Genomic DNA, 27,949 nt, shown 5'->3' with positions numbered 1-27,949 from the left:
AAACTTTCATTTTTTTTTCAAAACTTAAGTATGATTTATGTACTAAACGAGCTTTGGTACCTAAACTTTCAATTTTTTCAACACTTAAGTTTTGGTACTAAAAATGAAACAAAAACTAAACTTTAGGTATGATACTAAAAAAAATAAAGTTTAGGTATTTAAACGGATCAAAACCGATAGTTTAGATACTAAATGCATAGTTTACTGATGCTTTAAAGAATAACTCGATATAAAATGTATAATTTAAGGGACAATTGTGCAGTTAAGCCTCGAGAAATGAATTTATAAGATTGTTTTAGGGTAGTAGTATTGGGCCAGGGCTAGGGCCATAGATATGAACCCAAAACCCAAATAGACCTTTCCGATTTTCAAGTCGGTTTATATCCATCATGGCTATCATTATATAAATAATCCTTAAATATCAATGGGGTTTAAAATCTGTAGCACATCCACAGATTTCTGTAGCCATTTTAATTGTACCTTTGAGGTCAATCTTTGTTTCTATTTATTTTGATCTTAAATGTTTCATTTGATTTCCATCTAAATATCACTATATCTTTTGTTTCTTTTTAATTATGGGTTTTTATTTATTATACTCAAATTTTTTTTTTATTAAAAACCCCTAGTTATGGACATCGATAATGGGATATTGAAAACCCAAGAAGAGCAAAGGCAAAAGGAGGAGGAACTCACCTCGCTTACTTCCCTAACTTTCAATCGAAATCTTTATGGCAGAACAGATAGGGATGCTTATGTTACTTCGATCCCTGTCAACAATGACGACAATACCAATCTTGATTCCATGCATTCTGAGGTTGGCCAGAAGCTCGCTTCTTATACGACTCCTAAATCACTCATCAAGGAGATGCCCCGTGGTGAAGAAGATGATAACCCGTCAAGGTTTAAGAAACCCACGAAAATTATTGACCATGAAGATGAGTATAGGAGGAGGAGATTGAAACATGTCATTTTTTCGGATAGACATGATACGTTTGCCGTTGGGAAGAAGACCCTGATCCCTCGGTGAGGACATATATGTTGGGGAAATCGGGTTATTTCCACACGAAAGTAGTTTCAAAATTGACCTAAAATGTCAAGATCAAAACCACCAAAGGTTGCACAGCGAATAAATCTGTCAAACTATTGAATATTGAAACACAATGAAAAAACAGAATAAAAAACAATAAAGGAGAGAACACACCAAATTTACGAGGTTCGACGAGAATATTGTCTACTCCTCGAGCACCACACCGGATGATAACTTCACTATATTGCCAATAGTACAACAAATGGAATTCTTTGGAATTCCCAAAGTGGGAGAATAAAGAATATAAGAGGAAGAGAGAACTTGTTTTTGGGATGATTTCTAATGAAATACTTAGGCCTATTTATAGTTGAGTTTTAAGGACTAAACTTATAAATAACCTAATATTTTAGGGATTAAACATGAAAAATAAGTTGGCCACCTACCAAAGAATTTTCCAATGTGTACAAGTTAGCCACCAAATATGAAATTCCCATGTTCAAAGTTTGGCCACCAACCAAGATGAAATTTCTAATAAGTTGGCCACCAACCAATATGAAATTTCCAACTTGCCAACTTAATTTCAAGCCAAATTTAACAAATCTCCACCTTGTCTTGAAATTACCAAGCCTACTCAACTTCTTCAACTCACCAAATTTGTAGTGCCTCTAATTGCGCTCACAAACGCCACACACCCGAAGGTGTTCATACTTTCAGGATGTTAATCAAGTTCAAACAATGATTGAACTTGATTACTGTTACCACCTTGGTCATCATATCTGTAGGATTTTCTGATGTCGCAATTTTTTGAAGTAGAATCTTTCCTTCTTCAAAGATCTCCCGCACAAAGTGATACCTCACGTCGATATGCTTAGTCATTGAATGGTAGACTTGATTTTTCACTAAGTGAATAGCGCTCTAACTGTCACAATAGAGACTAATGTGACTTTGAACAAATCCCAAGTCTTCCATCAACCCGTTAAGCCAAATTGCTTCCTTTACAGCCTCTGAAACTGCCATGTATTATGCCTCTGTAGTAGACAAGGCCACCGTAGATTGCAATGTAGACTTCCAACTTACTGGGGCTTTAGCAAGAGTAAACAAATACCCAGTAGTTGATCGACGCTTATCCAAATCACCAGCATAATCGAAATCAACATATCTAACCACACACTGACCAAGTGCTTCATCCTGTTCAAAAACTAAACCAACATCCACGGTTTGTTGGAGATACCGTAGAATCCATTTCACATCTTGCCAATGTCCTTCTCCAGGATCATGTATGTACCTTCTCACAACTCCAATTGCTTGTGAAATGTTAGGACGCGTACACACCATTGCATACATCAAGCTCCCAACTGCATTAGCATATGGAAATTTTTCCATATACTCTCGTTCTTCGTTAGTTTTAGGAGATAATTGAGAACTAAGTTTCAAATGAGAAGCTAATGGGATACTTACATGTTTGGTATTTTCATTCATGCCAAAACATTGTAATACCTTGCTCAGATACTGCTTCTGTGTTAAACAAAGCTTCCTATCTGTCTATCTCTACTTATCTCCATACCAAGAATCTTCTTGGCCTCACCTAGATCTTTCATCTCAAACTATTGATTCAACTGAGCCTTTAATTTGTCTATCTTCTTTTATTCTTCAAAACGATCAACATATTGTCAATACACAAGAGAAGATAAATAAAAAAATCCATCTTTAAGCTTTTGCAAATACACACAATGATCATATTTTCTTCTAGTATACTTTTGCCTCCTCATAAAGCTATCAAATCGCTTGTACCACTGCCTCAGAGATTGCTTCAATCCATATAGCGATTTGTTCAGCTTACAAACCTATTTCTCACGACCACCATCTTTTTATCCTTTTGGCTGAGTCATATAGATCTCCTCTTCTAAATCACCGTGCAAGAAAGCCAGTTTTACATCAAGTTGAGCTAGCTCCAAATTCAACTGTGCTACCAAGGCCAACAATATTCTAATGGAGGAATGCTTCACAACAGGGGAAAATACTTCATTGTAGTCTATCCCCTCCTTTTGAGTGTAGGCTTTAGCTACCAACTGTGCCTTGTAGTGAACATCTTTCTTGCTATGAGATCCATCTTTCTTTGCAAATACCCACTTGCATCCAATTGCTCTTTTACCTTTCGGTAATTGAGCCAGTTTCCAAGTGTTGTTCTTCTGGAGAGATTGCATTTCTTCGTCCATGACACTTTTCCACTTATCACTTTCCAAGCTTTGTATTGCTTCTTGGTAAGTGACAGAGATATCATCATCAACAACTGGAAGAGCATAGGCCACCATATCAACAAATCAAGCAGGTCTACGAATTTCTCTTCTTGGCCTTGTAACTGCAAGTAGTTCTGGTGTCTCCAATGGTTCTTGGGTTTAAACCTCTTCATCTTCTGATTCTTCTATTGGAGTTGAAGAATCAGCTATATCAACTTCTGGGATCATCGTCTGCTGAAACTCCACCTGTTTTGGAGTATGCTTCACCTGCTGCGGAGTACTACTTGTTGGACAACTTCATTTGTTACCTTCTTTATTAGGGCAGATTCATCAAAGGTAACATCTATTCTACAAATTATCTTCTTGGTGTCTAAACACCAAAGGTGGAATCCCTTCACTCCATGGGTGATTCCCATAAAGAAAGCCTTCTTTGCTCTCGGATCAAGCTTGGATTCCTTCACATGATAATAAGCAGTGGATCCAAATACATGTAAGGAATCATAATCAGTAGCAGGTTTTCCAAACCATACCTCCAATGGTGTTTTTCCTCCTATCACTGATGACGGTAGACGATTGATGAGATGGCCAGCATATGTCACATCCTCAGCCCAAAATGCCTTGCCTAACCCAACATTAGACAACATACATCGAACTTTCTCCAATAGTGTTCGATTCATATGCTCTGCCACCCCATTCTGTTGTGATGTATTTCTAACAGTGAAGTGTCAAACAATACCATACTCATGGCAAACGTCAAAGAATGGGTCATTTTTATATTCTCATCCATTGTCCATCCTAAGACGTTTGATCTTACTACCAGTCTGGTTCTCGATCATATTTTTTCATTTCAGGAAAATTCAAAGCACTTCATCTTTAGACTTCATCGGATACACCCAAACTCTTCTGGAAAAGTCATCTACAAAAGTTACAAAATAATGGTTTCCTCCCAAAGACGATGTCTTTGAAGGACCCCATACATCTGAGTGAATATAATCCACAATACATTTTTTATTATGTATAGTGGTGACAAACTTCATTCTCTTCTACTTTCCCAGAACACAATGCTCGCAAAAGTTCAATTTGCAAGCCTTTGCACCTTTCAAAAATCATTTCTTTGCCATAATTTGCAAGGATTTCTCTCCAGTATGTCCCAACCGTATATGCCACAACTGGGTTGCGTCCAAATCATCACCTCCAGAAGCTGCTGCAACTGCTCCAATAATTGTACTACCTTGATACTAATACAAATTATTTTTCCTGGTGTCCATCATCACAAGTGTGCCATATGTGACTTTTAAAACTCCATCTCTCATAGTGACTACTGAGCCTTTGGATTCCAAGGCTCCCAACGAGATGAGATTTTTTTTCAAACTGGGCACGTATCGGACATCCGTCAGAACTCTGGTTGATCTATCTTGATTCTTCAATCGAATTGAACCTATCCCAATAGTTTTACAGGCATTGTCATTGCCCATATAAACAACTCATGCATTTAGTTCTACTAAATCGGAGAACCACTCCTGATTAGGGGACATATGATAGGTGCAACCCGAATCTAATATCCATTTATCTGAATGGAATGTTGTTGATGAAGAAACCAATGATATGTCAGAGTCATTTGTATCATGCTCTGTAACACATGCATCTGGAGCAGCTTTTCCTTTCTTCTTCAGCTTCGGAAATCTTTCTTTCAATGGCCTTTCTCATGACAAAAGGCACATTCATCTTTTCCCAGTCTGGACTTTGACTTTGATCTCCTTCTCCACTTTGGCTTTTGACTTTTCGAGCGACCTCTTGCCACCATGGCCTCCGCTGCTTCGTACTTGCTCTCCTTCTTGGTTTTTTCCTGAGCTCATAACTATACAAAGCAGCAGTTACATCTTTAAGGGTAACATTATCCTTACCATGAAGTAGCATTGTCTCAAGGTGCTCAAATTCATCTATAAGAGATGACAACGACATCAAGGCCAAATCTTCATCTTTAAAGGTTTTATCCATGCCTAATAAGTCTGCCACTAGCTCATTCAATGCAGTGATGTGTTCATTCATACTGGTGCCTGGTTGATAATCAAATCTGAACAATCTTTTCTTCATATGGAAACGATTCTGAGAGCTTTTCTTTAGGAATTGTTCCTCCAATGCTTTCTACATCTTACTTGCAGAAGTCTCGTTTTTGTAGCCATACTTCTGCTCCCTGGAAAGACAAGATCGAATCATATTGCACGCCAAATGATTTATTGTTCCCCATTCTTTCTCCTCCATATATTTGGGCTTTTCTTCCTCAATGGCGATGTCTAGACATTGTTGGAATAAAGTGTCTAACACCTCGCCTTGCCACATGCCAAAATGAGCGGATCCATCGAACAACTCCACCGAGAAATTTACATTTGACATCATCCCCCTCACCGTCTGGATGAAGAGCTTGATGTCTCAACTGATCCATATTTTGGCATTTCAATTCTAACGAACAATATTCAATAGCAAAAACTGTATCTTTTCAGCAACGAACCACCAGGATAACCTCAACCGAAGCTCTGATACCAATTTTTGGGGAAATCGGGTTATTTCCCACACGAATGTAGTTTCAAAATTGACCTAAAATGTCAAGATAAAAAACACCAAAGGTTGCACAGCGGATAAATCTGTCAAACTATTGAATATTGAAACACAATGGAAAAACCGAATAAAAAACAATAAAGGAGAGAACAAACCAAATTTACGAGGTTCGACGAGAATATCGTCTACTCCTCGGGCACCACATTGGATGATAACTTCACTATATCGCCAATATTACAAAAAAATGGAATTCTTTAGAATTCCCAAAGTGGGAGAATAAAGAATACAAGAGGAAGAGAGAACTTGTTTTTGGGATGATTTCTAATGAAATACTTAGGCCTATTTATAGTTGAGTTTTAAGGAATAAACTTATAAATATCCTAATATTTTAGGGATTAAACATGAAAAATAAGTTTGCCACCTACCAAAGAATTTTCCAATGTGTACAAGTTAGCCACCAAATGTGAAATTCCCATGTTCAAAGTTTGGCCACCAACCAAGATGAAATTTCTAACTTGCCAACTTAATTTCAAGCCAAATCTAACAATATGTTGATGTGATGAGAGAGCAGGCTTTGACGAGGGAGAAGGAAGAGACTTTAAGAGCTATAGCAAAGAAAAAGAATGAGGAGGAGGGCTAAGGTAGAGAAAGATAGTTGTGGTGCAGTTGTTGCAGTGCCTAAGAAGAGGAATAGGTGGGACCAGTCTCAATATGATGATAGTTCTGCAGCAAAGAAAGCTAAAATATATGATTGGGATTTACCTAATGTGACTCCAAGTTTTGGGCGTTGTGATGATATACCCACGCCTGATAGAGTTGAGACACTAACACCTGGACGGTTGGCTGATTCTGATACAACACCGACATGTAGAGTTACCCTTGGTGCAACTCCAATTGGAGTTACATGGGATGCTACTCTGAAAGAGTTGGTTGCTCCTACGCCAAAACGACAGAGATCTAGGTGGGACAAGACTCCTGCAACCATAGGGAGTGCAACTTCTATGGCAGGGGCTACACCAAATGTTCCTCTTACACCTAGGGTTACCTCTTTTGGTGGTACTGATTTACAGAAACTAACTTCAATTAATCTTCGTGGGCCTATGACTCCGTAGAAGTATAATTTGTTGAGGTGGGAGAAGGTTATTGTGGAGAGGAATCGACCATTGACTGATGAGGAGCTTGATGCTATGTTCACACAAGAAGGGTATAAGATTTTGGAACCGCCTACTTCTTATGTGCCTATTAGGACACCTGCTCGAAAACTTCTTGCTACTCCTACTCCTATGGGAACTTCACTTTATGCTATCCCTGAGAAGAATCGTGGGCAGGAGTTCGATGTGCCTAAGGAAGCACCTGGTGGGTTTCTATTTATGAAGCCTGAGGATTATCAATATTTTGGATCATTCTTGAATGAGGAAAATGAGGATGAGTTGTCTCCAGAAGAGTAGAAGGAACGAAAGATTATGAAACTTTTGTTGAAGGTAAAAAATAGAACACCACCACAGAGGAAAACTACTATGAGATAGCTTATTGATAAGGCAAGAGAATTTGGTGCTAATGCATTGTTTAATAGGATCTGCCATTTCTTATGCACCCTACATTGGAAGATCAGGAGAGGCATCTCTTGGTTAAGGTTATTGATAGGGTGATGTATAAATTGGATTAGTTGGTTAGGCCTTATGTGCACAAGATTCTTGTTGTGATCGAACCATTGTTGATTGATAAAGATTATTATGCATGTGTGGAGGGTAGAGAAAATCATATCTAATCTCATTAAGGTAGCTGGTATGGCTACTATGAATGTAGTAATGTGTCTTGATATTGACAACATTGATGAATATGTTAGGAATACAACTGCTAGGGTATTTAGTGTAGTTACTTCTGCACTTGGGATTCATGCACTTCTACCATTTTTTGAAAGTTGTGTGTCAGAGTAAGATGTCATGGCAAGCTAGGCATATTGGGATCGAGATTGTTTAGCAGATTGCGATTTTGATTGATTGTGATGTTCTTCCTCTCTTGAAGTCCCTATTAGAAATCATAAACATGGTTTGAATGACGAGAATCATAATGTGAGGACAATTATATCCTTGTCTCTTGCTGCTCTGGCTGAGGTTGTTGCTTCCTATGGTATTGAAAGCTTTGACTCAGTTTTAAAGCCATATTGGAATTGTATCAGGTCTCACCAAGGTAAAGTATTAGTGTCCTCACCCATTTAATTAGGGTTGTGACACGTGACACTTTTCATATATTATAATATAGTAATATAATAAATGTGTGGCCATATTAGATATATCATATATCATATCATATAGTATATAATTTTTTAGGTGGTTACATATTAAATAATAATTTCATATGATAGTACATATGAAATAATAGTTGCATTGCATATAATATAGTTGTATATTAAATAATAATTGCATGTTATAGATAGTATTGCATGTTATATTAGATATTAAATAATTAACGTATTTCATAGTTTATATTATAGAGTATGTATATACAATATAGTTTGCATTTTAGATAGTCCACATTATAAATAGGTTAGTCCATATTAAAATATTAGCCCATTTTATTTTAGAGCCCTTGGATGAGAAGCTAGATCCAATGGCTTTATGAAGACACATCATGCATCCAAGTGAAAAAGTAAGAACCAATCTCAACCATTGGATCAAGATTGGATCAAATGGTTAGGATTTCATCATCCAAAAGAAGTGCACTCCCCACCAACGTCCCAACCAGCTGGAGAGTTTTCCAGAGCGTGAGTCATATGCGCCGGTCCGATCATTTTCCTCGTCGAGTCGTCGCCGCACATTGCCGCCTTTCCGTTACCATCGCCGGTCATTTCAAACATGTAGAAAAAATAAAAAAGGAAAAAATTGATCTCAAGATCATTCTCAAATCTAAGCTCGTTTTAACCATTTTTTAGTGGGAATAGTTATATTAAGAGCCGAATTTCATCAATATAAAAACAACTTTAATCATTAGTATTAATCACACGAAAAACACCAACCACTAAAAATCAAGGCATTAATCCAAGGATTTTTTGAAGCAAGGAGTTGGAAAGGAAGAGGTTTTTACCTTCGGAGGTCATCCACCACCATCACTAATCATCGATATCGGGTTCAAGGTGAGCTTCATTTTATTGCTTGTTTTTTTGCTCGAATAAGCTTTCATTAGCATTGGGTTAGGTGGTCGGCGTCGGGGAAGGCGACTGACCGACGTTGGATTCCGAAGGAGGACATGATGGCCGGTGGGTTTTGGTTTAGGGTGTTGGTAGTTTAGGTTGGGTGAAGTTAGGAAAATTCTATTGGATTTTGGAGTTTAGGTTTAGATTTTGGGTAGATGCAAGAACATTAGGTTATGTTCTTGGTGATATTCTTGGGAATTTTTGTGTTTGATCCAAAGATAACATGTTTGGGTTATTTTTTTTGGTGTAAGCGGAAGATTAAATTTGGTTTTTGGGAGATGGACATTCGATGTTCTTGGAAAGGTTTGGGTGATTGATCTTGAAAAACACGTTTTGGGTGGTGTTTTAGTGTTCGTGGAAGCTTGAAGTGGGGTTTTATAAGAACAAGGATGAACAAAAGATGATTTTTTTAGAATTTAGGGTTGGGTTGGAATTTTGGCTAGATGAAAGGATTTTGGGGGAGGGAAAAATTTGAAGTGCTGAAAATGAAGCTTCCTCTAATTTTTGGTTTTTATAGTGCGTAATTTTTGGGCTAATTTCTTCATTGAAACCCCTCATTGTATGCGTGTTTTGCTTTCAGGATGTGGCTTTTCCTTTATTTTATGTTGGTCACCAAATGCTTGTAATTCATTCCCTGAATTTTAATTTGATTCAATTTAGTCATCAATTTTATTCCAATTGTTTTAATTGTTTGTTCAAATGTGATTAATTGTTAATATTGAATGTTAATTCTAAAATATTTTAAAATGGTCACACATTTAAACATAGAATAAAACCTTTAGATTTTTAAATCTTTTAATTTAATCAGTAACATTAGAATCAAGCCTTAGAGTTTAGGTTCTTTAGCCTTAGTTTTTTTAATTAAAGCCTTAGACTTTAAGTCCTTTAGTTTTAGCTTTAGTCATTAGTTACAGCCTTAGTTTGGTTTCTTTAATTAGAAATCAATTAAGTTTAGAATTATCTTTTTAAGATTAGTTTCTTTAATAATATTAATTAGAAACAAATAAATAAATTCATAATTGATTGAAATTGAATATCCATTTAGTTTTTATTATTGAAAGGAATGATCTTAAGATAACTAGACATTCCTTTTTTAATATTTTCAAATAAATAAATATTCTACTAGTGGTCACCTTTAAATTAAATAGGCTTATTAATTAAAATAAAAGGGTAGAGGTTGTTCCTACGTTTAAATTACCAAGGACACGTTTGATTAATGTCAAAGTCTTAGCCTTCGTTATTTAAATCAATGAACATCCTTATTCTTTCAAATAATAATTTGACTAATTTGTCACCTCTAGTTTTCTTTTAGAATTTCTATAATTTTAAGGATGACAATATTTCATTATTTCAATTAAAAGATAAGAAATAATCACCTTAATTCTGATTAGGAGGTTTGTTTCTTCTTTAATTGGAAATAGACAAATATTGTGTGTCTCTCTAAAATTCTCCAATTAGGTTAAATATTTTTATTTTAGGGAATAAAAGGATCATCAATTAAATAATTAATCGAATTTCTTAATTCTCAGTATAGGGAAAATCATAATTAAGGCACAATATTTGGGCGTTGTAGGGGTGTTAATCATTCCCCAAGCGTAATTGACTCCCAAACTCATAATCTCTAAATCAATGACAAATCACGTATTTTAAATTTTTTTAAAACGACTTATGTCAGGTTTTCAAACTACATAATCCCAAAGATTGATGGCGTATCCAAAAGTTTCAAAGTTTTTCTAAAATACCGAATCTTAATTCCAAATTCTAAATAATTCTTAACGCGATTTGAAAGAAGTCGTCATAATAGTTGGGTGACTCTGCTGGGGATCGAACCCAGTATCTCTGGTTTCCTTAGAGAGTTTGGCCTTAAAACAATTATAATTTGTCCCTGTATTGCAAAATTAGGAAATTATAATTTATTTCATTCTTGATCCTTTTAATTTCCATGTAATTTGCCTTACTCTTAGATTATTCCTTTTAATTTTCTTTAAAATTCACACTTCCCCTAATTCTTTTAATCAATTGTACTAATGTGTGACTTAAGTCACTTTTTCAGATATTGGAATGTTTCCAAAATTTTTAAAACGACTTATGTCAGGTTTTCAAACTACATAATCTCAAAGATTGATGGCGTCTCCAAAAGTTTCAAAGTTTTTCTAAAATACCGAATCTTAATTCCAAATTCTAAATAATTCTTAACGCGATTTGAAAGAAGTCATCATAATAGTTGGGTGACTCTGTTGGGGATCGAACCCAGTATCTCTGGTTTCCTTAGAGAGTTTGGCCTTAAAACAATTATAATTTGTCCCTATATTGCAAAATTAGGAAATTATAATTTATTTCATTCTTGATCCTTTTAATTTCCATGTAATTTGCCTTACTCTTAGATTATTCCTTTTAATTTTCTTTAAAATTCACACTTCCCCTAATTCTTTTAATCAATTGTACTAATGTGTGACTTAAGTCACTTTTTCAGATATTGGAATGTTTCCAAGACCTCTTATTTTATTTGGTTCATTTCTTTTCTTGTTTGATTAAAAGTTCAAGTATTTTTCCTCACACATAACACGCCCACATTCATGACATTCACTCTATGCCTAAGCTGTCCTCTTTATGTGAGAGTGAAATCGACATCTTCGTGAGGATTTATTCTCTGTATAGGCCTAGCAAGTAACTTTCATGCTCCAAAGTACCTATGTCTTCGTAGGGATTTATTCTTCGTGTCAGGCATATGGAAATGCTCTCTCGAAATTTAATTTGGTCCATAAGCCTGTAATGGGTGAGGATCGAGGATCTGACTAACCCAAGGGAGCATCATCAAATATAATTTTGAGTACCTTATCCTTTTAGAGCCAAAACCATGCATTTAATTTACCTTAGATCTACCTGATGCAAAACTCACACCGTAATTACCTAAAGAAATACACAAGGGAGAAATTAACTCTAAACCTTTATCTTTTTTCTATGTTATTGCATGCGAACTAGAAAATCATGCGAACTAGGTTTTACTATATTATGAAATTAATTATTATTATGACGATACTAATCAATGTTTTTCTTTGTTTTTTTGTCATTTTCCTTTTACTTTCTTTGCACTTATTGCATCATTCATAGGTTGAGGTATTGGATTTCTAGTCAGTTGTTAAAGTAGTAGGCTTTTAGTAGATGGAAAACAAAAACATTCGCTAGATGGTTCTTAACGTGGAAGTATGCATGTGGTCTGAGGTTCTACAAAGAGGGAAAGGGGACAGTTTGCTGGCTGATCATGCATCTAGTTTAGCCGAATATGCATCGATTTATTTGAAGAGAAATGATGTGTGAGATCTGGAAGAAGTGAGATCTCGAGATGAGGCAGAAATTCTAACAGTGTTTCGGTTATGTCACTTACCATTGGCCGTCGAGGTAGAGGATGATTTATTGAGGGCTTTGATTCAGTTTTGGAATTTAGGCTACCATTGTTTCACTTGCAACTAAAAGGATTTGATTCCCACCTTGGAAGAGTATATCGCTTTCCTACGCATTGAAGGGGTCCAAGAGGATCAAGTTTACTCCAAGTCAATCAAACCTCAACCTTTTCGCATCAAATTGGCCAGGATCACCGGAGTGCATGAGGAATGGGTCACGTTGTGGATCAGACAAAAGGGTGAAGGTGAAGACATTACATGGCTTAGCATTAAAGAGGTCTTGATCAAGCACCTAAATGAGTGAGTTCAGCTGAATCTATTAGCCTTGGGGATTTATGGGTTAATAATCTTTTCGAAGGCATTGGGATACATCGAGGTAGTCGTAGTAGGATTTATTTGATCATTTATCAAGGAAAATAAACCCAACTTCTGCTATTTTAGTAGAGACTTTTCAGTACCTGAATGTTTACCAAAAAATAAGAGGAAGCCGGTTTCTGGGATGTGCTAAGCTATTGTATGTCTGGATCCGTAACATTTTTTGGAAAACCGAGAAGGTGTTGTACCACTATTTTAGCACTCAATAGTCACCTTTAAAGGAATTTCTATAAAAAAAAGTGGCCTCAAGTCACAAGGATACTTGGATGAGGGCATTTCGAAATCTCCAAGATTTAGACATTGTTTGGCGTGCTTCATGGCAGATTCAATATGAGTTTCTTTTCAGAGTTAGTGATAGAGATTGGGTCATTTTGCTTGGGCTCTAAGGAGCTGTTGGATACGCACCATTATTGGCACTGAGACAGTTTGGAGGTCGTCAATTTGTTTCAACTACTTTTGGGCTTTTTACCTATGATTTTGCTTTCTAGGGAAATGAGAAGGTTCCTCCTCCAGACTAAAGTGAGGCCGTACCTATGAAAAAAATTATCTGGGTTATTCCAACATAACTTGAGACTGTTAGGTGTGGGTTCGCGGCTGAAAAAGTCAAATGGGTTGCAAGGATGAAGCATCTTGAGTATGAAAAATTTGTGACAAATTTCGATGTAGAATTCCACGCAACACAAGTTTAAATGATGTGAAAAGAAAATATCAACGCGAGTTAGATCATGAGGATATAAGGAGGTGCTATCAGAGTTTACAGAAAATAAAGAAGGTGGTTGAATCCAGTAAAACTTTAGTACAGTGGATACGAGAATTGAATGTCGAAAAGTGTCAGGTTCAAGAACTAGAGGATGAGGTTAAGTGCCAGTGTAAGACGATTGAGGATTTGGAGGAGAACATGAGACATCGGATCATAAAATCCAAAGAGGATGACCACCAAATTCAGGGTTTGAACAAGGAATTATGAAAGGTGAATGATCAAGTTACCCGGTTAGAGGTTGAGAAAGCAAAAATGAGCATTGCATTGAAGAATTTTAAGGCTGAGGTAGGTCAACTACTTGTAGAACTTGATGTCAGCGCACAGAGAATCGAGCACCTCAAGGCTAAGAGAGTGAGATTAAACCTTGAAAGAAAACACCAAGAAACTGAGCTTGAGATACAGTAAGGGGTTGCTCATAATTGGATCCAGATGAGTCAAGACAAGACTAACCAGATTGCAAGTATGAACCTGAGGATACATGCAACCTAGGATAGAAGTGATGATCAGTTGGCTCATTTTTAAGACAATAACACTTAGCTCATGAGGTACATTACACAACTAGAGAAAGATTTGTTCTAAGAACTGAGGCATCTCAGTGAGACTCTTCAGCAGAGAGTTTCTTTGTGTCGTCAGGTTCTGAGCATCGAAGAGGAATTACAACATTTTTAGGAGCAGGTTTTTAACCTAGAGCGATGGAATCTATTGATGAATATATTATGGATGTTAGAGACCTTAGCCTGATACTTGATCTGATTCTCCCACACAAGGTAAAGACTCCAGAATTTGAAAAGTACAATGAAACTAGTGTTCGTCTGCTCGCCATACCATGTACTACAATAAGATGGCCAGTTTTTTACAAGATCAAAAACTCCTTATCCACTATTTTCAAGACTGTCTCACCGGTTCTATAGTTTGATGGTACACACAACTGAGTCGTACCAATATCAGGTCATGGAAAGACTTTTATATAACATTTCTGGAACAATACAAATACATTACTGATATATACTCGATCGAGTAGGCTTGATGAATATGGAAAAGAAACTTAATAAGAGTTTTTGACAATATGCCTAGAGATGGCGAGATTTGGTTGCAAGAGTTCAACTGCCACTTTTAGATAAGAAGACTAAAATTCTTTTCCTTCATACTTTGAATGGTATGTTCATAGATCTTATATTGGGTAACGTTTTGAAGAGCTTTTCAGACATGGTGATTTCGGGTGAATTGATAGAAGTGATTATCAAAAGTGGAAAAATCGATGGTGGTCAGAAATGAGTGTTTAGAAAAAGAGCTATTGAAGTAAACACCATGACTACTTACAAAAATGTCTATTCGAATAATGTAACGATCACTCAACCAAGGAATATTGGGACAGAGTTCACTACCAATAAGGGTGAGTATCATGGGTAGAGAAGGGATGCTGATAAATTGACGTTTATACCAATTTTAGTGTTTTATGCTAAATTGTATGTATCACTGTTTAAGGCAAGTGTGGTTCATCCATACCACCTCAAATAACTTCAACCACCTTATCCAAGATGGTATGATGCGAACACAAGGTATGAGTATCATGCTTATATTGTGGGACATTTAATTGAGAACTGTATTGCTTTCAAAAAGATGGTGCAAAATCTGATCAATATGGGATGTTATAATTCAACTCCCCTGACGTTGCAAATAATACATTTCCAAGTCATGGTGGGCAAGGGGTGAATGACATACAATAGAAAAGCAGAAAAAGAAGGAAAAAATACGTTTATGAGATTAGGTCGCCGCCCAACTGGCTGTTTGAACAGTTTATAGGTGCTAGTATGATTAAGCAAAATTCATTTTCCAGTCATTGTTGAAAGTGGTTTTTTTGCAAGTTCCATAAGGAAGAGCGTCATGTGATTCAACGTTGTCACGAGTTTAGAGTTTTAATACAATCGATGATGAATAACAAAGAAATTGAGTTCTTTGAGAATGTTGATGAAAAGAGAGAAGTCGACGTGTGCACGTCAAAATATACCAAGCCCATATATAGAGTTAGGAAGCTAATTGTTATAATTGTAAAGCCTATGGTAACGGATCTAATACCCATCACTCCAAAAATAGTGATTTATGCTCCATCTCCATTACCATTCAAAGACACACATAAGGTTTCGTGTAGCTATACCACTAATATCTCCATATTAGAGGGGATAAAGTCAGTAGAATGACCAAAAGTCCTGCAAGAGGTAAAAATGAACACTGAAGGGAAAACGAAGGCGCCCATTGAGGTAATAAGTTAAGTTGGGAACTTTACAAGGAGTGGCAGATGTTGTTCTCATTCTGAAACTTCGAAGGAAGCTGAGAAGGTGAAAGACAAGGCAAAAGTACCGCCACCTCAAAAGATATTTGAAGATAAGCCTCTTTCAAATATTAATGAGCCTGTTAGTGAAGCTCAGACCCATGAGTTCTTGAAATTTCTGAAACACTGTGAATATAGTGTGGTGGAGCAACTGTACAACCAATAAGCACAAATTTCGGTGTTAAAATTGTTGATGAATTCTGAGGTGCACTGAAACGCTCTGTTAAAGGTGATAAATCAAACTTTAATTCCAAAAGAATTATCTGTTAAAAAACTATATCGAATAGTGGTATATTGCTGTGGAAAATTATATTTCCTTTACCGACGACGAGACTCCAGAGGAGGCAAAGCAATGTAAAAGCTTTAAATATCACCACCCATTGTAATGGTCATGTGTTACCTGTAGTTTGATTGACAATGTGTTTGCAGTTAATGTGATGCCAATGGTTACTCTCCAGAGATCGCCGATAGATGGATCCCATATAAAGACATATAAAAATATTGTCAATGCTTTTGATAGTGCTCAAAGGGATGTTGTAGGAAAGATTGATGTTCCATTATTGAAAGACTCAATTATTTACAATATTGTGTTTGTGGTGATGAATATCAATCCAACTTATAATTGTTTATTGGGAAGATTGTGGATACATTACGCAGGAGCAATGCCTTCATCTCTGCACTAAAAATTGAAGTTTGTCATTGATGGGAGATTAATCAATCTTGGAGCTGAACAAGAGATTATTACCTTCTTAATTATCGATGCTCCTTACATTGATCCAGATAAAAATACTTTAGAGTGTTCATTCCATGATCTGGAGTTTGTAAATGCTACTTTTATCGATGAGGGGAGCAAAATTCCTCATCCTTAGTTGTCTAATTTCACGAAGATGAATGTGTGTGAGACCTTGGGAAGGGGAGCAAAGGTTGGAAAGGGTTTTGGAAAACGTATGCAAGGAACACTACGTCCAAAACTATTGTTATGAAGAAAGATCATTTCGGGTTAGGTTTCAAGCCTAACAATCAACAACGCCATAAGTAAATGAAAAGAATAATAAAGGCGAGAAAGGCTCGGTTAAGAGATGAGGATATTCCTTGGGAACATATATCTCTCACAGATATGAAGTATATTTTTTAGATCTAGAGAAAAGTATGACATTGAGCAGCAGTTAATCAGTGTAATCAGAGAAGAAAAGCCGATGCAAGATGAAGAAATGTTTGATGAAGCCATAGAGGGTTTAAGTATCAACATGGTTGGAGAATGTAGCAAGCTGGGGAGATATTTAGCTGGTATACACCCATGTTACCAAGAGAAAAGCTTAACAACTATAATGGATAGGATCTTCTTATAGTTTCTAGGCTTAACCCAGAGTAATACTCGGAACCAACCCTTGTGCTTGTGCCCGCGAGCATCAAGGGATCTTTTGTAATAGGAAACCATATTAATATTACTCATTTTGTTTCTAATAAAAATACTTTCATTCATTTCTCAAGTGGCAATCGTTTTTATTTCATTTCTTTCATTCATTCCATTTAGCTCTCTCCAAATTATATATCCGTTCCATATTTTTTATAGGTGTCCCAATATTAATAACATGAATGTTTCTGTTAATCATGAGATTAATCTTAAATAGATTTTTGTATTTAGAAGACATTAATGAGTGTCAAAATGAGGTGGAATGTGAAGTTGCGAACAAATTATTAAGACTGTTAGAAAAAAATATAAACAAATTTTGCCTCAAAAAGAAGAAGTCGAGATTATGAATTTGGGATCTGATGAAGAAAAAAAGAAGTGAAGATTGACACAACCTTATCGATCGAGGCAGGACAAAGTTTGATAAATTTGATGCCAGAGTTTAAAGATATCTTTATATGGTCCTATAAAGACATGCCAAGATTAAATATATATATAGTGGTGCATAAACTCCCAATAAAGCCTGAGTACAAGCCAGTGCAGCAAAAACTTTGGAGAATGAGGCTAGAGATGCTATTGAAAATTAAGGAAGATGTGATAAAACAAATCAATACAGGTTTTCTTCAAGTGGCAAAATATCCTTAATGGGTGGCTAATATAGTCCCTGTGTCGAAGAAATATGGAAAAATACGTATGAGTGTGGACTATAGAGACCTAAATAAAGCCATCCCGAAGGATAATTTTCCTATACCTTATATCAATACGTTAGTGGATAACTCCGCATGATATTCATGGTTCTCTTTCATGGATGGTCTCTCGAGATACAATCAAATAAAGATGAATCTAGAAGATATGGAGAAAAAATGTTTGTGACCATGTGGGGCACATTTTTCTTTAAGGTGATGCCATCCGAGTTAAAAAATACAGGAGCAACATATCGAAAGACTATGGTGACCCTTTTTCAAGACATGATGCATAAAGAGATTGAAGTGTACGTGGATGATGTGATTGCTAAATCCTAGATTATGGAAGATCATCTTGAAAATTTGAGAAATTTATTTCAAAGATTGAGGAAATACTAGTTGAAGCTCATTCTTGAAAAGTGCACTTTTGGAGTAATATTAGGGAAACTTCTAGGCTTTGTGGTTAGTCAAAAGGGAATTGAAATTGATCAAGACAAAGTAAAATCAATTTAGAATTTTCCACCTCTTCGTACGTAAAAAGAAAGTTCGAGGTTCTTGGGAAGGTCAAATTATATTTCTAGATTCATCTCCCAGTTGAGTGATAAGTGTGATCCACTTTTTAAACTAATATGGAATAATAACCCTGAATGTTGGAATAATAAATGTCAAGAGACTCTGGAGCTAGTCAAGAAGTATATGTTGAACGCTCTTATCTTGGTAGCACCAGTTCCTGGCAAAGCATTAATTCTCTACATAATAGTGTTTGAGAGTTCAATGGGTTGTGTGCTGGGGTAACATGATGAGTATGGAAAGAAAGAAAGAGCGATCTACTACTTGAGCAAAAAATTCACTGATTGTGAGTCAATATATCCACCAATTCAAAAGTTATGTTGTGCTTTGGTTTGGGCAACCCGAAGACTCCGACAATATATGTTGTATCATACTACATGATTGATTTCCAAACTTGATCCATTGAAGTTTCTGATGGAATCTCCAGCCTTGGTGGCAAATTTTACTGTAATAGTTTGACATTGTGTATGTGAGTTAGAAGGCGATAAAAGGAAGTGCCATAGCATATTTCCTTGCAAGTCGTGCCTTATATGATTATGAGTCCTTAAAATTTAATTTTCTAGATGAGGATTTGACGTGCATCATAGTTGAAGAAAATAGTGAAGATGACGGATTTTGGAAGCTCTATTTTGATGGAGCGTCTAATGCCTTAGAACAAGGAATTGGGATGGTGCTAATTTCTCCAGAAAATGTATATTATTCGTTCACCAGTAGACTGGAATTCTTTTGTCCAAATAATATGGAAGAATATAAATTGTGTTATGGGTTTGAGAGCAACCTTGGGAAGGGGAATAAAAGTGCTAAAGGTATACGGAGATTCCTTGCTGGTGGTTTATCGGTTGTGAGGTGAGTGCGAGACAAAAGATCTGAAATTTGTTGAATATCAAAACTTGATCCTTGAATTAATCAAAGAGTTTGAAGATGTCACATTCACTTATCTCCCATGAGAAGAGAATCAAATGGTAGATGCTTTGGCCAATTTGGTTGTAATGTTTCAGGTAAGTAAAAGGGAGAATATGATGTGAATCTTGATGCAAGTATATAAGATCCTGGCACACTGTTACAACATGGAAGAGGAGGCAAATGGGCATCCATAGTACCATGATATTTTACAGTACATCAAGTATCAATCTTACCTGCAATGAGCATCTGAGGTAGAAAAGAGAACAATTAGAAGGGTGGCTGCAAGATATATTCTTGATAGGGGAATTTTGTATATAAGTGGCAGAGATCAAGTTTTACTGAGATGTGTCGGAACTAGAGAAGCAAAAAATATTGTTGAAGAAGTGCACAGTAAGATATGTGGAACACATGCAAATGGTCTTTCTATGGCCAGAAAAATCATGAGATATGAATGCTATTGGTTCACCATGGAGACAGATTGCATAGAATATGCCAAAAATGTCATTTGTGTCAGATCTACACTGATAAGATTTATGCACCTCCTTTTTCATTGAATGTAATGACAAGACCATGACCATTCTCGATGTGGGGCATGGATGTCATTGGGGCAATTTCTCCAAAGGCTTCAAATGGTCATTGTTTTATTCTGATGGCTATCGATTATTACACTAAGTGGGTAGACGTTGCTTCCTACGCCAGTATCACGAGATCAACAATTTGTAAGTTTATCAAGAAAGAGATAGTTTGCCGATATAGGTTGCCAGAGAGAATTATTACATAAATGACACCACTAATATGAATAATGAGATGATGCCAGAGTTATATGCACAATTCAAAATAAAGAACCATAATTTAGTTACTTCCATGGGAAGTGGATGCCTAATTAAGAAGGGTCATATGTCGTCAAGAAGGCCTTTTCTTGCGGAGCATTGATTTTGGTAGAAATGGATGGAGAAGTGTTGAGAAATCCAATGAACTTAGATTCTGTCAAGAAATATTATGCTTAAAGAAAAGAAAAGAAAAAATGAAAAAAGAAAAGAAAAGAAAAGAAAGAAAAAGAAAATGAAAAAGAAAAGAAAATGAAATAAAAGGGGGTTCAAGATAAAAATATGCAAAAGGCGTCTTGAAACCAAATGAAGGATTTGAGTTGAAAACCTGAAAGGGCGGCTCAAATGCATGTTGATATTAGGCATTTGGTAATTTATACCCTCTCGAGAGTATGATATTTTAGGAGAAGCTTCACTTCTGCAGGCATTTTGACAACGTTTGAAGTCTTCTAAACACATGTTTACATTAGTTCTCCAGAGTTTATTAGTGCATAAACCTTCCTGCTAGTAATGGTTGGAAGCATTTGTACTTCGTTTCTTGATTTTCCATCCGTTCTAAGATTGCCATGAATTTGTCAAATTCTGAATTCTCATCAATAAATTGCATTTCTTTTTATCCAAGCTTTTGTTTCTAGAATTTCTTTCATTTTTATACATCTTTCGAGTAAGTCAACATGGTGAATATAAAAACATAAAATTTCTTGGTATTACTTTGAGTTAATCTTCTGAGCACAGGGAATCCAAAATATTTAAATATCTTGAATCTCGTGTTTAGTGATGAAGAGTGTACGTTGAGTCTATTAAATGAGGAGATTTGCCAGCCTAAAATTTGGAATGAAGCAATCAAGTTTGACATTTATGTTCTCGTTTGAGCATATTTTTATCAAGTTTATGCTATTTGCGGTATATAAGAAATACTACAGTTTAAAAAGAAAAGAAAAATAAGAGAAAAAGGAAAAAGAGAAAAAGGAAAAGAAACAGAAAGAAAAACCAAAGTGAAAACCCAAAAGGGCACTTTAGAACAAATGAGGAAGGAACCCAAAAGGAAGGCATGGAAAGGGGTTGATTTCAAACATGAGATGAAACCATGAAACCATAAGTTGGCACTTTAAAAGGATCATGAAGATGAAAACTGAGCAAAGAGAAAAAAAAAGAGGCCCAGGAGCCAGTGGAAACTGTGGTCTTAATATAATTTACATCATGCATTCATGTTTAGGCATAAAAATAGGAGTATGCATATACATTCATTCATTTTGACATTTTGACAGGGATGGTAAGATTTACAAAGGAGGCACTCCCCAACATAAACTGGTGTTCAATGAAGAACTCAAAACATGTGCATCATTGCATTTGACAGAAATTGGTTGGAAGTTGAAGAAGTTCATATAGGATAACTTGTTCGATTCTGATGTCCATTTTAGTGCTTGATTTCATCACAGAAGGAGATGGATCAATATCAATATTTTATTGATCCTTCACAGAAGGAGTTGGATCAATATAAAATTATTTTGCTCGATTCTATCACAGAAGGAAGTAGATTAGCATCAAAATTTTGTTGGATTCTTCACATAAGGAGTTGGATCAACAATATCATTTCTCTTGGTTCTTCACAAAAGGAGATGAATCGGTGTCAATATGGTGCTCATTTCTTTATAGAAGAAGTCAGAATAACATCATCATTTTGCTCGACACAATCACATAAGGAGGTGCACCAGCTTCGTCGCTTTGTTTGATTCTTCACAGTAAAAGTTGGATCATCATTGTTTTTTTTCTCGATTTCATCATAGAAGGAGGTGAATCAACATTTCTGCAGGAAAAATGAGTTTGTATAGGAGAGCTCGTTCAACCTAGTTTGGGTCGTTGTGGTAGAATAGAGGGTTGATATAGTAGATCTCGTCTGTTTATCCAAGACATTTTGTAAATGAGGAGTTCATATAGAGAACTTGCTCAAACTCCAGAGTTGACTTTTTATCAGGGAATGAAGGTTTCATAATCGAAAGGATCTGAAGCTCGTGATTGGTAGTTAGTTGGATAAAATTGGTGATTCTTTTCTTTGCTTCATTCCCGTTCCACGTAAATGAGCAAAGAAGGGCATATGTCATCACCCATTTTATCCAATTGGTGACACGTGTCACTTTTCATATATTATAATATAGTAATATAATAAATGTGTGTCCATATTAGATATATCATATAGCATATCACATATTATATAATTTTTTAGGTGGTTGCATATTAAATAATAATTGCATATGATAGTATATATTAAATAATAGTTGCATTGCAAATCATATAGTTGCATATTAAATAATAATTGCATGTCATATTAGATATTAAATAATTAGCATATTGCATAATTTATATTATATAGTATGTATATACAATATATTTTGCATTTTAGATAGTCCATATTATAAATAGGTTAGTCTATATTAGAATAGTAGCCCAATTTTTTCTTTTTCTTAAATAATAAAAACCCAAATAATAGTCCATTTACATGGTGTTTTAAGAAGGCCCAAATAGTATCCTATACATTTTTTTTTAAATAAATATATACAAATAAAAAACAAAATCCCTAGTCTAAATATTCTCTAGCCGCCCATTTTGTTCTTTAAAAAGGGAGAAATATTGTTTTGAAATGTTGAAAAGTCAAAGATGGAGCATTTATGTTGGTTCAACTTTTTAGGTGATGACATCACCAATCTTTGTAAAGAAACACAAACTAATCTCCACCCTTGATTAGCTTTCATCCAAGGGTCATTATTGCTTCAATCCATGTGAAAGAAACACAAATTCATATGAGCCCTTGGATGAGAAACTAGATCCAATGGCTCTCATGAAGCCACATCATGCATCCAAGTAAAAAAGTAAGAACCAATCTCAACCATTGGATCAAGATTGGATCCAATGTTTAGGATTTCATCATCTAAAGGAAGTGCACTCCATACCAACGTCTACACTGGCCAAAATGTTCGTCGATGCGTCGCTGGCGTGTGATTCATACGCATTGATCCTGTCATCTTCCTCGTCGAGTTACTGCCACCGCATCACCACCGTCGTTGATCTTTTTGAACATGCAGCAAATATAAAAAATGAAAAAAAAATTGAGCTTAAGATATTCTTGAATAAGCTTGTTCTAATATTTTTTGAGCGGGAACGGTTAGTTTAGGAGTCGAATTTCATCAATATAAAAGGAGCTTCAATCATTAGCATTAATCACATGAAAATCATCCACCACTAAAAATCAAGGCATTAATCCAAGGATTTTTTGAAGCAAGAAGTTGGAAAGGAAAGGTTTTTACCTTCAGAGGTCGTCTATCGCCACTGCTCATCGTCGATCTTGAGCTCATGGTCAGCTTCGTTTTATTATTTGTTTTTTTTGCTCCAATAAGCTTTTATTGACGTTGGGCTAGGTGGTCGGCGTCGGGGAAGGCGGCCAATCGTCGTTGGATTCCGGAAGAGGATATGGCACCAGTGGATTTTGGTTTAGGGTGTTGGTAGTTTAGGTTGGCTGAAGTTGGGAAATTCGTATTAGATTTTGGGGTTTAGATTTAGATTTTGGGTAGATGTAAGAACATTTGGTTTTGTTCTTGGGAATTTTGGTGTTTGACCTAAAGATAACATGTTTAGGTTGTTTTTTGGTGTTAGTGGAAGATCATAGTTGGTTTTGGGAGATGAACATTCCGTGTTCTTGTAAAAGTTTGGGTGTTTGATCTTGAAAAACACGTTTTGGGTGGTGTTTTAGCATTCGTGGAAGATTGAAGTGGGGTTTTAGGTAAGAACAAGGATGAATAAAATATGAATTTTTGGAGAATTAATGGGTTTTTGGGTTGGAATTTTTGGCTAGATGAGAGGAATTGAGGGAGGAGAAAATTTTGAAGTGTTGAAAATGAAGCTTCCTATAAATTTTTGGGTTTTGTAGTGTGTAATTTTTGGGATAATTACTTCATTAAAACCCCTCATTGTATGCATGTTTTGCTTTCGGGGATGTTTTTTCCTTTATTTTATTTTGGTTATCAAATACTTGTAATTCTTTCCCTAAATTTTAATTGGATTCAATTTAGTCATCAATTTAATTCCAATTGTTTTAATTGTTTGTTCGAATATGTTTAATTGTTAATATTGAATGTTAATTCTAAAATCTTTTAAAATGGTCACATGTTTAAACATAGAATAAAACCTTTAGATTTTTAAATCTTTTAATTTAGTCACTAATATTAGAATCAAGCCTTAGATTTTAAGTTCTTTAGCCTTAGTTTTTTTTAATTTAAAGCCTTAGACTTTAAGTCCTTTAGTTTTAGCTTTAGTCATTATTAGAGCCTTAGTTTAGGTTCTTTAATTTGAAATCAATTAAGTTTAGAATTATCCTTTTATGATTAATTTATTTAATAATTTTAATTAGAAACAAATAAATAAATTCATAATTGATTAAAATAGAATATCCATTTATTTTTTTAATATTGAAAGAAATGGTCTTCAGATTACTAGACATTTCTTTTTCAATATTTCAAATAAATAAATATTCTAATAATGGTCACCTTAAAATTAAATAGGCTCATTAAATAAAACAAAAGGGTAGATGTTTGTTCTTACGTTTAAATTGCTAAGGACATGTTGTTTTATTAATGGCAAAGGCTTGAGCTTCGTTTTTTAAAACAAGGAACATCCTTATTCTTTCAAATAATAATTTGACTAACTTATCACCTTTAGTTTTCGTTTATAATTTATATAACTTTTAAGGATGACAATATTTAATTTTAATTAAAACATAAGAAATAATCGCCTTAAGTCCGATTAAGGGGTCAGTTTCTTCTTTAATTGGAAATAGACAAATATTGTGTGTCTCTCTAAATTCTTTAATTAGGTTAAATATTCTTATTTTATGGAATAAAATGATCATCAATTAAATAAATATTTGAATTTCTTAATTCTCAATATAGGGACAAATTCATAATCAAGTACCAATATTTGAGCGTTGTGGACGTGCTAATCCTTCCCTACGCATAATTAACTTCTAAACCCATAATCTTTAAATCAAAAGCCAAATTTCATATTTTTATTTTTTTAAAAGGAAATATCCCGGGTTTTCAACCTACCTAATCCCAAAGGTCGATGGCGACTCCAAACGTTCAAATCTTTTCTAAAATTTTGAATCTTAATTTCAATTTCTAAACTTATTCTGAACGTGCTTTGAAAACAAGTTGTCATGAAAACTTTGTTACTCTGCTGGGGACCGAACCCAGATCACTAGTTTCCTTAGAGAGCCAGGCCTTAAAACAATTATACTTTGTCCCTATATTGCAAAATCAGGAAATTCTAGTTTATTTCATTCCTGATCCTTTTAATTTCCCTGTAATTTCCATTCCTCTTAGATTATTCCTTTTAATTTTGTTTAAAATTCATACTTCCCCAAATTCTTCTAACTAGTTGTACTAATGTGTGACTTAAGTGACTTTTTCAGATATTAGAATGTTTCCAAGACCACTTGTTTTATCTGGTTCCTTTCTCTACTCGTTTGATTAAAGGTTTGAGTATTTCTCTTTACACACAACACACCCACATTCATGAAATTCGCTTTATACCCAAGCTATCCTTTTTATTTGAGAGTGAAAGTGATGTCTTGGTGAGGATTTATTCTCCTTATAGGCCTAGTGAGTAACTTTCAGGGTCCAAAGTACCTATATCGTTGTAGGGATTTATTCCTCGTGTTAGGCATAGGGAAATGCTCTCTCTCAAAATTTAACATGGTCCATAAGCCTGTAATGGGTGAGGATCGAGGGTCTGACTAGCCCAAGGGGGCATGAGCAAAGATAATTTCGAGTACCTTATTCTTTTAAAGCCAAAACCATGCATTTAATTTACCTTAGATCTGCCCGATGCAAAACTCTCACCGTAGGTACCCGAATAATTACGCAAGGGAGAAATCAACTCTAAACCTTTATCTTTTTTTTTCTAAGGTACTGTATACGAACTAGAAAATCATGCGGACTAGGTTTTACTATATTATGAATTTAATTATTATTATGATACTAATCAATATTTTTCTTTGTTTTTTGTCCTTTTTCTTTCATTTTCTTTGCACTTATCGCATCATTCATAGGTTGAGGTATTGGATTTCTAGTCAATTGTTAAAGTAGAAGGTTGTCATTGATGGAAAACAAAAACATTTTTCAGATGGTTCTTAATGTGGAAGTACGTTCGTGGTTTGAGGCTCTTTAAAAGGGGAAAGAGGACAGTTTGTCAGCTGATCATGTGTCTAGTTTAGCCGAGTATGCATCAATTTATTTGAAGATAAATGACATGTCTGACGTGTGTGAGATCTGCAAGAAGTGGGATCTCGAGATGAGATAGAAATTCCAATAATGTTCTGGTGATGTCACTTACCTCTTGGTCTTCAAGGTGGAGGATGATTTATTGAGGGATCTAATTCAGTTTTGGAATCCGGTCTACCATTGTTTCACTAGCAAATAAAAGGATTTAGTTCCTACCGTGGAAGAGTATATTGTTAGATACACATTGAAATGGTCCAAGAGGACCTAGTTTACTCAAAGTCAATCAAACCTCAGCCTTTCCGCATCAAATTGGCCAGGATCACTAGAGTACATGAGGAATGAGTCATGCATCAGATCAAATAGAAGGGTGAAGGTGAAGGCATTGCCTGGCTTAGCATTAAAGAGGTCCTAATCAAGCACCCAGATGAGCGAGTTCAGTTTAACCTGTTAGCCTTGGGGATTTATGGGTTAATTATCTTTCCGAAGGCCTTGGGATACATCAAGGTTAACATGATTGGATTATTTTACTTGGGCTCTGGGGAGCCATTGGATACACACCATTATTGGTATTGAGATAGTTTGGAGGTTTCTAGTTTGTTCCGACTACTTTTGGGCTTTTTACCTCTGATTTCGCTTTTTAGTGATATGACTACAAAAAGAATCTTCATGAGGCAATTGAGGCTTGAAAAAAACCCTTTTGCATATGAGCAGAGCCAGCTGATATTATTATGATGTCAGACTACGAGGAATGGAGAAGTTTCTGAGCAAATAAGAAGGTTCATCCCCTAGACGAAAGTAAGGTTATCCCTATGAAAGTAACTATTCGGGTTATTCCATCGGAAATTGAGATTGCTAGGGGTGAGTTCACGGCTGAAAAAGTCAAATGGGTTGAAAGGTTGAAGTATCTTGAGTTCAAAAAATTTATGGTGAGTCTCGATGTAGAATTCCATGCAGCGTAATTTGAAATGATACGAACCTCGAGTTAGATCATTAAGATATAAAGAGGTGCTAACAGAGTTTGTAAAAGACAAAGAAGGTGGTTGGATCGAGTAAAACTTCAGTACAGTAGATTCGGGAATTTAACGTCAAAAAGCATCGTGTTTAAGCACTAGAGGTTAAGGTTGAGCGCCCCGTGTAAGACGATTAAGGAGCTGTAAGAGAAAATGAGACGTCGGATCATAAAATCCAAAGAAGACAATCGGAAAATTAAAGGTTTGAATTGTGAATTACGAAAGGTGAATGATCAGGTTACCCGGTTGGAGGCTAAGAGAGGAGCAAATAGCACTGTACTGAAGAATTTTGAGGTTGAGGTAAGTCAGCTACTTGTAGAGCTTGATGTCAAGGCACAAAGAATCGAGCACCTCGAGGCTAAGGAGTGATATTATACCTTGAAAGGAAACACTAG

General features: G+C 35.5%; 1 pseudogene; it reads left to right on the top strand.

The window, feature by feature from the left end:
• Positions 1-628: 628 nt before the first annotated feature.
• The window catches only part of LOC120184439, a 47,951-nt pseudogene continuing 20,630 nt past the window's right edge, over positions 629-27,949 (top strand).

The sequence above is a fragment of the Hibiscus syriacus genome, unplaced genomic scaffold (assembly GCF_006381635.1).
Source record: "Hibiscus syriacus cultivar Baekdansim isolate YM2019G1 unplaced genomic scaffold, ASM638163v2 tig00112910_pilon, whole genome shotgun sequence".
Classification (NCBI taxonomy): Eukaryota; Viridiplantae; Streptophyta; class Magnoliopsida; order Malvales; family Malvaceae; genus Hibiscus; species Hibiscus syriacus.
Note: the sequence above shows the minus strand (reverse complement) of the source record. Positions and strands in the feature narration are given on the sequence as shown.